The following is an 8621-nucleotide window of genomic DNA, read 5'->3' on the forward strand; positions in this document are numbered from 1 at the left end:
CAGGGCTCAAAGGGTTTCAGACATACGATCACAGGTCTGTTATTTTGCTTTCAGATCCAAACAGAAACCACACTCATTGGTGTGTATTTGTGCATTCACCGTGTTCCCGTTTTCTTGATAGTCCCTAACATGGCTTTTATATTTGGGACTTCTGATTCATGCAGAAGACAAAAAGCCCCAAGCTGAGTTGATTTATCTCTCACCCTTAAGACGCATGGGACGAAAAGAGGAAGGACAGTTAGTCCCATTCTGAGAGCAGAGAGGCCAAGTGACCCAGCACAGGACGCCCCAGCCAGGGTGGGGATTCCGGGCAGAAGCCCCGAGTGATAGCGACACACCAGGCAGGTTGCTTCCTTTCAACGTTCCCTGCTTTCACCTTTTTGCATGAACACATTCACAATTCTGACCTTGTAGACACTACTTCTGAAAAGAATTGTAACAGAATAATGGCTCCCCCAAAGATGGTCACATCCTATTGGCAAAACCTGTGAGTAAATTACCTCATGGGGCAGGGTGCCTGGGTGGCTCAGTGGGTTGAGCGACTGACTTCGGCTCAGATCATGATCTCACAGTTCGTGGGTTCGAGCCCCGCATCGGGCTCTGTGCTGACAGCTCAGGGCCTGGAGCCTGGAGCCTGCTTCAGATTCTGTGTCTCTCTCTCTCTCTCTCTGCCCCTCCCCCATCTGCTCTCTCTTGTGCATGCTCTCTCTCTGTCTCTCTCTCTCTCTCAAAAAAATGAGTAAAGATTTTTTTTAAAAAAAGATATTTTTAAAATATTACCTCATGTGACAAAAGGCATAGACTTTGCAAACATGATTGAATTACCGGTCTGGAGATGGGGAGATTACCCTGGAATATTAGGTAGACTCACAAGGGTCCTTACAAGAGGGAGTTAACACTTCTGCGCATCAAAGGATGCCATCAAAAGAGTGAAAAGACAACTCAAGAGTGGGAGAAAATATCTGCAAATCATGTCTGATAAGGAATTAATACCCAGAATATGTAAAGAACACTTACAACTCAACAACAAAAAGACAACTCAATTAGTACACGGGCAAAGGACGTGAATGGACATTTCCCCAAAGAAGATATGCAGGCACCGAACAAGCACGGCAAAGGATGCTCAATGTCACTCGTCATTAGGGAAACACAGCCACAATGAGATATCACTTCACGCCCACTAGGACACCTGTGGTCAACAGGACAGAACCACATGGTAGCAAGCGTGTGGAGTAGTTGGGACCCAGATACACTGCTGGTGGGGACGTAAAATGATGTAGCTACCAAGGAAAACATTTAGCAGCTGCTCAAAACTCTATACACAGTGGGGTGCCTGGGTGGCTCAGTCGGTTAAGTGGTTAAGTGTCTGACCCTTGATTTTGGCTCAGGTCATGATCTCTCAGTTCATGAGTTCAATCCCCACATCAGTTCATGAGTTCAATCAACCATCAGTGCAGAGCCTGCTTGGGATTCTCTCTTCCTCTCTCTCTGCCCCTCCCTGGCTCATGCTCTTTCCTCTTAAAATACATAGATAAGTATTTTTTTTTTAATACCTAAACTTAGAGGCTCCTGGCTGGCTCAGTCTGTAGAGCATGTGACTTTTGATCTCAGCATCCTGAGTTCAAGCCCCACATTGACTATGGAATGTGGAGCCTACTTAAAAAAAAAATCTAAACATAGAATTTTCACATAAGCCCAGAATTCTACTTCTAGGTACATATGTAAATATATATTTTTTGGGTACCCAAAATAATATGAAACAAAAACAGGAACTTCAACAGACACTTCTACTCCAGTATTCATAGCAGCATGATTCACAACAGCCAAAAAATGGAAACAACCCAAGCATCCATCAGTAGATGAACAGATAAACAAACGTGGTGTGTGTGTGTATATATGGAATATATACACGTGGGTGGAATATTACTCAGCCATAAAAGGACTTGGATACAGCTGGGATGAACCTTGAAGGCCTACCCCATGAGTCCATGTATGTGAACTACATAGAATGGTAAACGCATAGAGGCAGCATGTGGACCTGCAGTCACCATCAGGTGGGGGAGGAGGGAATGGGGGTAACTACTCAGAATGTGCAGAGTTTCCACTTGGGGAATGAAGGGCTTTGGAATGAGTGCTGACAGTGCACTACCTTGGGGATGTAACTCATGCCACTGAATGGTACACTTTAAAAAATAGCGACATGATATAGTTTATATTATGTACATATTAAATGACAGCGTATAGGGCACCTGGGTGGTTCGGCTCAGGTCATGATCTCACGGTTCGTGGGTTTGAGCCCCGTGTCGGGCTCTGCGCTGACAGCCAGCTCAGAGCCTGGAGCCTCCTTCAGATTCTGTGCCTCCCTCTCTCTCTGACTCTCCCCTGCCCATGCTGTCTCTCTCTCTCAGAAAGAAATAAAACATTAAAATAATAATAATCTATAAGGTGGGGAGATAATGTACTGAAGAGGATCCTGAGAGATGCAAAAAAAAAAAAGAAAAGAAAAAAACCCCAGCATGTCTGGGGGCATCTCGGTGGTTCAGTCAGTTAAGTGTCTGACTTCAGCTCAGGTCATGATCTCACGGTTGGTGGGTTTGAGCCCCATGTTGGGCTCTGTGCTAAACAGCTCAGAGCCTGGAGCCTGCTTCAGATTCTGTGTCTCCCTCTCTCTCTGCCCCTCCTCCACTTGCGCTCTGTCTCACTCTGTGTCTCAAAGATAAATAAATGTAAAATAAAATTAAAAATTACAAAAACAGCATGTCCAGAGGACGTCTACATCTGCACAAGTGACATGTAGTGATCTAACAGCATGAACTTCCGAGCACCTACAGAACTTTTCTGTCTGGCCCCGGCATCCCTCTCCGACATCTGGTCTGATGGTGTTTCTCTTAAAACACCGGCCTATAGCTGGTTTCAATTCCTCATTTTCTCTATGACGAATTCCGAAGCGGCCTCTTATCCATTTATTGCCTTTCCATGACTTTGCTCTCTGAACTCTCTAACTTAGTCAAGTTACAGACAGGTGCGGCAGGCTCCGAGCCAGGGGCTATGGATGACCTTCCCGTGGTGGCCCTGGGCGGGCACCAGGGCTCTGCTGCTGGGGTCTGTCAACCATTATCCTCGCTGAGACCGAGCCTGGGGACTGGGCCACAGGGGCCCATGGCGGAGGCTGTGGAGTCTGATGAGCCCAGAGGTGCCTCTTTTTTATTGTAGTGATGGACACATAAAACAGAGGAGAAGTGGAAACCAGGTGGGACCCAACTGCCCGAGGCGTTATTTACCGCTTTGCCGAATCCCATCTTCCCAAGAGCCACCTGATGGCCTTGGGTTTCTAACACTCTGCTTACAGGCTAAGGTAAATAAAGACGTGGTAGATACACCTGCCCTTATGATCTTCCTGTTCTCCCCATGAAATTCTCTCGGCAGACACAGTGGATCGGGAAACGACAAACCAAAGAGAACTTTGTCAACAACAACAACTAGGTAGGGACGCCTGGGAGGCTCCATCAGTTAAGCGCCTGACCCTTAGTTTTGGCTCAGGTCATGGTTTCACCATTCATGGGAGGGATCCCCGCATCAGGCTCTGTGCTAACAGCGAAGAGCCTGCTTGGGATTCTCTCTCTCAACCAAAATAAATACATTTTTTAAAAATCTTAAAAAACAGGGGCGCCTGGGTGGCTCAGTCGGTTGAGCATCCGACTTCGGCTCGGGTCATGATCTCACGGTTCATAGGTTCGAGCCCCGAGTCAGGCTCTGTGCTGACAGCCAGCTCAGAGCCTGGAGCCTGTCTTCGAATTCTGTGACTCCCTCTCTCTCTGACCCTCCCCTTATCACACTGTCTCTATCTCTCTCTCAAAAATAAATAAAACATTAAAAAATTTTTTTTTAAATCTTAAAAAACAAACTAGGCAGAAAGTGAAAAGATCTCTAAAACCTACAAACGTGATAAGACACTTCTCCAGATCACTTTTATTTTTTTCTAATGACTGGCGTGCATGTGTACGGCATATAATTCAGAAAATAGAGAAAAATACAAAGAAAAAAACAAATTATCTGTAAAGCTGCCATCGTGAGATAACCAGCGTCCTCTGTACTCTTACCTTGCCTTTTATTTGTGCACAGTCCTGTTTTATCATAATAATAATATATCATGATTAATATTAATAGTATTATAACAAATATTGTTATTGTTATTACTACCACTACTTATTGTCTGACGACCTCAATAGAAGACTTCAATAGAATGTAAAGGCCCTGAAAACAGGGAATCTGTCTCCCTGAGGTAGAGTTGAGCAAGTTGGACAAAATGGAGGGTCAAGGGTGTGAGGGTGCTAAGGAGCAAGGGCAAAATTAAGGCGCCTGAGTGGGCGGTTAGCCAACTCTCCAGCTCACCCCATTCCTCACCCTCAGGCTTGCCTTGCCTCAAAATTTTGACAGCTTCTGAAATGACCTATTCCAACATGCCTTCACTTTACACCAACATTTTCCTGACCGTCCATCCAAGCTGTCACCTTTCTTCTCAGAAAGAAGCGTCCTACTTCCTTCCCATGGCTCCTCCTTCCATGAGCTCGTGCTCTTAATGGCGCCCCTCCCAGCCTCCTCGGGGTTCCGCTCCACCAGTTGTCTCTTCTCTGCTCATAGCTCCAGTCTTTCCAGATTCATTAATTCCTTCCCCTCTTTTTACGACTGACCCCAAACTACCCAACCCCCAAAACAACCCTCCTTCCCACTCCCCACTCCCCAGACTGTCTCTCTCACCGTCTCTTCACACCAATCTGCTCGATGAGTGGTTAGCACTTGTTGTCTCCATTTCCTACCCACCCACTCCTTCCTTCATCTAGTTCTCACCTCCACCTCAAGACGACCAATGGCCTTTGAGTTGCTCTGTCTGAAAGTCTTCACTCAGCTCACCCTTCTCCACCCCTGTGGCCTCTTACACAGTCAACTGCCATTGTCAATGGTACAACTACCAGCAAGTGCCGTCTCCCTGACACTCCTTCCTCACCTCTCTGTCCCCCTCCATACACCCTACACGCCAATGACAAATTAACTGTTCTAAAGCACAACTGTGTTATGTCAGATTAATTTCATTTCTTTCCATAGCTACCCCAGTAAATTAGAAAAAAGTGTTAAACCTACGGGGTCAGGGCTTTAACAAGACATTAAATAAGTGTCTCATCATCCTTGGAGAGAAGGTTGAGAAGTGTGGGCTAAAACAGAACGCAAAAACTTTTCAGCAGAAGACCTTTCCTAGATGCGGACAAGGCCAGTCCAGAGTGAGAGCTCGACGGCCTGACCCACCACCAACTGCGGTAAAGTGGGCGTCACACTGCCACTGTCAGAAGCTTCCGTGTTCGAACGCAGCAAGTGCTAAGGAATGTCCTGCACACTAACCACAACTTGTCGCCTCATCGCCCTTGTTCCTTCTAAACAAATGTAGCTTGTTGCACTGATGGCCATGGTGAGGCATCGTGGAGCCATACTGCTGAATTATCACATACTCAGACCCAAACCCAAGCTGGGAGGAGCTTCTGGTATGCAGTACCCATGGAGGTCTCCAGCACCCAGCCTGCCTCATCAGCTCCTGTTCTCCTAACTGTCTTTCCTGCACAGCATCTCATCCTCTGCTGGGCAGTCCCCTCTCAGAACCCTTCTGTCCTTCTTCCAGGGTGCAATCACGGGACACGGGCTTGCTTCAGACCAGATCAGTGTGCTGACTTTATCATTAGAACAGCATGAGCACAGGGAAGGGCCCGACTTCCAGGGGGAAGGGCGCCTACACCACGTAGTGTCCATTACTCCATCTCCTCCATTCATTCGGCCCAATGGTATTACCCACGTGACACATTCTGTTTCTATTAACCAACCCCCAAATTCACCTTCTCCAGAGCAGTATATTTCTCCTGCTCGGTATCATCCAACAGGCTCATTAAGGACTTTGAGTGTAGGTAAAACTAATCTATCCTGGCAAAGGGCATCCATTAAAATGTAAATGAGCAAGGAGAAGAACTCTATGACTGATTTTAAAGTTATAAAATCTGACCTCGGCTCATCCTTGGTGGGAATGATCACTGGGGACAGCAAGTTTTAACCCCTCTTAATCACTTTGAACTTATGAAAAAACCAGACTTATGGACAGCTGGTTTGTAAGTAGAAGCATATCAGTATGATTAGGTGGATTAGTAACTGGTTGAGCAACTTTACTTAGAGATACCAGTTAGTAGACCCATGTCATCTCAAACAGGGTCTTTACTGTTTGATTAGTTTCAATTTCTGCCCTGTTCCTGCCTCTCCGGTTGTGAAGAGCTGAGAAAATCAGTGTTAAAGATTTTTCTAAATGTTTATTTATTTAAAAAATTTTAATGTTTATTTATTTTTGAGAGAGAGACAGAGCATGAGCAGGGAAGGGGCAGAGAGAGAGGGAGACACAGAATCCAAAGCAGGCTCCCAGCTCTGAGCTGTCAGCACAGAGCCCGATGTGGGGCTTAAACTCACAAACTGTGAGATCATGACCTGAGCCGAAGTCGGACGCTCAACCAACTGAGCCACCCAGGAGCCCCAAAAATGTTTACTTATTTATTTTTTTTTGAGAGAGAGAGATTGAGAGAGACAGAGAGAGAGAGGGAGAGAGAGAATCCCAAGCAGGCTCCGTGCTCAGCATGGGGCTTGACACGGGCCTCGATCCCACAGCCATGAGATCATGACGAGCCAAAATCAAGAGTCAGATGCTCCACTGACTGAGCCACCCAGGCACCCCTAAAGATTATTTTAAGCAACAATCAGGGTTCTTATACAAATATAAAACAAACCTGTGTCCTTCAATTAACTATTCATTAATCAGGGATAGAAGCAGTGAGATGTTACAAAATATTACTGGTTCAAGCAGTATCCAAAGAATAGACACATACAGAAGCAATTAGAAATACTGAAATAAATTTGCTAACAGATGTCAGAGCAGCAGCCTCTTTCTCAGGGTGGAAATCAATCGCACGTCACCAGACAAAATTCATTTCCATCTCGGTGGACAGGATCTGCATTGGGATGGGCTTTCTACAATTTACAGCTGCAAAATAGTTCAGTCGTAAACAGTGAGAGGCAGAGACCTCTGTAAAAGCAGGTAACCCAGACAAATCTGCTAGATGACACCCAGCGATCCCTCTAGAGAAACTCAGTGATCGTTTTGCCCATTTCAAGGCCTTTCACAATCGTTCCCAATAATAAGAGAAAACGTAATCATCATAAAGCAATCTGAGGTTTTGTGGGGAGCCCAAGTCAACAGAGAGGGATGCAGCTTAGCAGCCGCGAGTGGCAGTTTACATCAGTATTATATCCCAGGGGCACCTGGGTGGCCCAGTGGGTTGAGCATCTGACTTCGGCTCAGGTTTGTGACTTTGAGCCCCACGTCGGGCTCTGTGCTGACATCTCGGAGCCTGGAGCCTGCTTCAGATTCTTTGTCTCCCTCTCTCCCTGCCCCTCCCCTGCTCATGGTCTATCTTTCTCTGTCTCTCAAAACTAAACAAACCTTATGGGGCACCTGGGTGGCTCAGTCGGTTAAGCATCCAACTTTGGATCAGTTCGTGATCTCGTGGTTCGTGTGTTCGAACCCCGTGTCAGGCTCTGTGCTGACAGCTCAGAGCCTGGAGCCTGCTTCAGATTCTGTCTCCGTCTCTCTCTGCCCCTCCCCTGTTCATGAAGTTTCTCTCTCAATATAAACACTAAAAATTTTTTAAGTTCCTTTAATAAATAAATAAATGTTAAAAATTTTTAAATAAATCAGTATTATATTCAGTTCGATGAGCCTGCCAGCAAAAGTCCCAGTTTGTTTCTTGTGTTTGTTCTTTTTTTCTTCCCATTGAGCCCTTGTCCGTAGAAGGACAGAATGGAAGGGTCTGCTCTGGTCAGCTGAGATCACACAGGGGGCCCTGTGTGCCACACTTTCCAAGGATCAGAGTTAGAAAGGTAAAAGAGGGGCGCCTGGGTGGCTCCGTCAGTTACCCACCGAGTTTCAGCTCAGAGCCCAACAATCTCACAGCTCAGGAGTTCGAGTGTCACATCGGGCTCTGTGCTGTCAGCCTGCTTCGGATCCTCTGTTCCCCCACCCNTTTTTTTATAAAGGTAAAAAAATGAAGAGTGGGGACAGGGGGAAGAAATTAGGAATATTCAGTCTGAAGAAAAGGCTGTCCTCAAATAGGACAAATGTGGCTTAAGGAAAACCTTCTGAAACAGGAATCAGATTCACGATGACCGTGACAATATCTGTTAATGTTCGTTGAGCTTCATTCTGTGGGAAACCTTGACCTGAGCACGTTATAAGTATCATCTCATTTAACGCGCATGACAGTGAGAAAGCAGGAGGTAAGCGTTAGGCAGACAGAGGTGGCAAACTTCGGGTGAAGCCAAAGGCCTTTACGTCTTCTTTCAGCTCTGAGATTACACGGTTGTGTGTCACTCTGCCACTCGAAGGCCATCAGTGGGTCCTACTGGCTACTCTAGTTAAGCACAGATTTCTCAACCTGCCAACAAAGGCTCTTCACAGGATGGCCCAAAGTACCCTTTCCAGGTTGGTGACTCAAATGGTCACCATTTTCAATATACCAAACCCAGCAGCGCAACCAACTCTT

Source organism: Crocuta crocuta, unplaced genomic scaffold, assembly GCF_008692635.1.
Source record: "Crocuta crocuta isolate KB4526 unplaced genomic scaffold, BGI_CrCroc_1.0 scaffold32, whole genome shotgun sequence".
In the NCBI taxonomy this organism is placed as follows: Eukaryota; Metazoa; Chordata; class Mammalia; order Carnivora; family Hyaenidae; genus Crocuta; species Crocuta crocuta.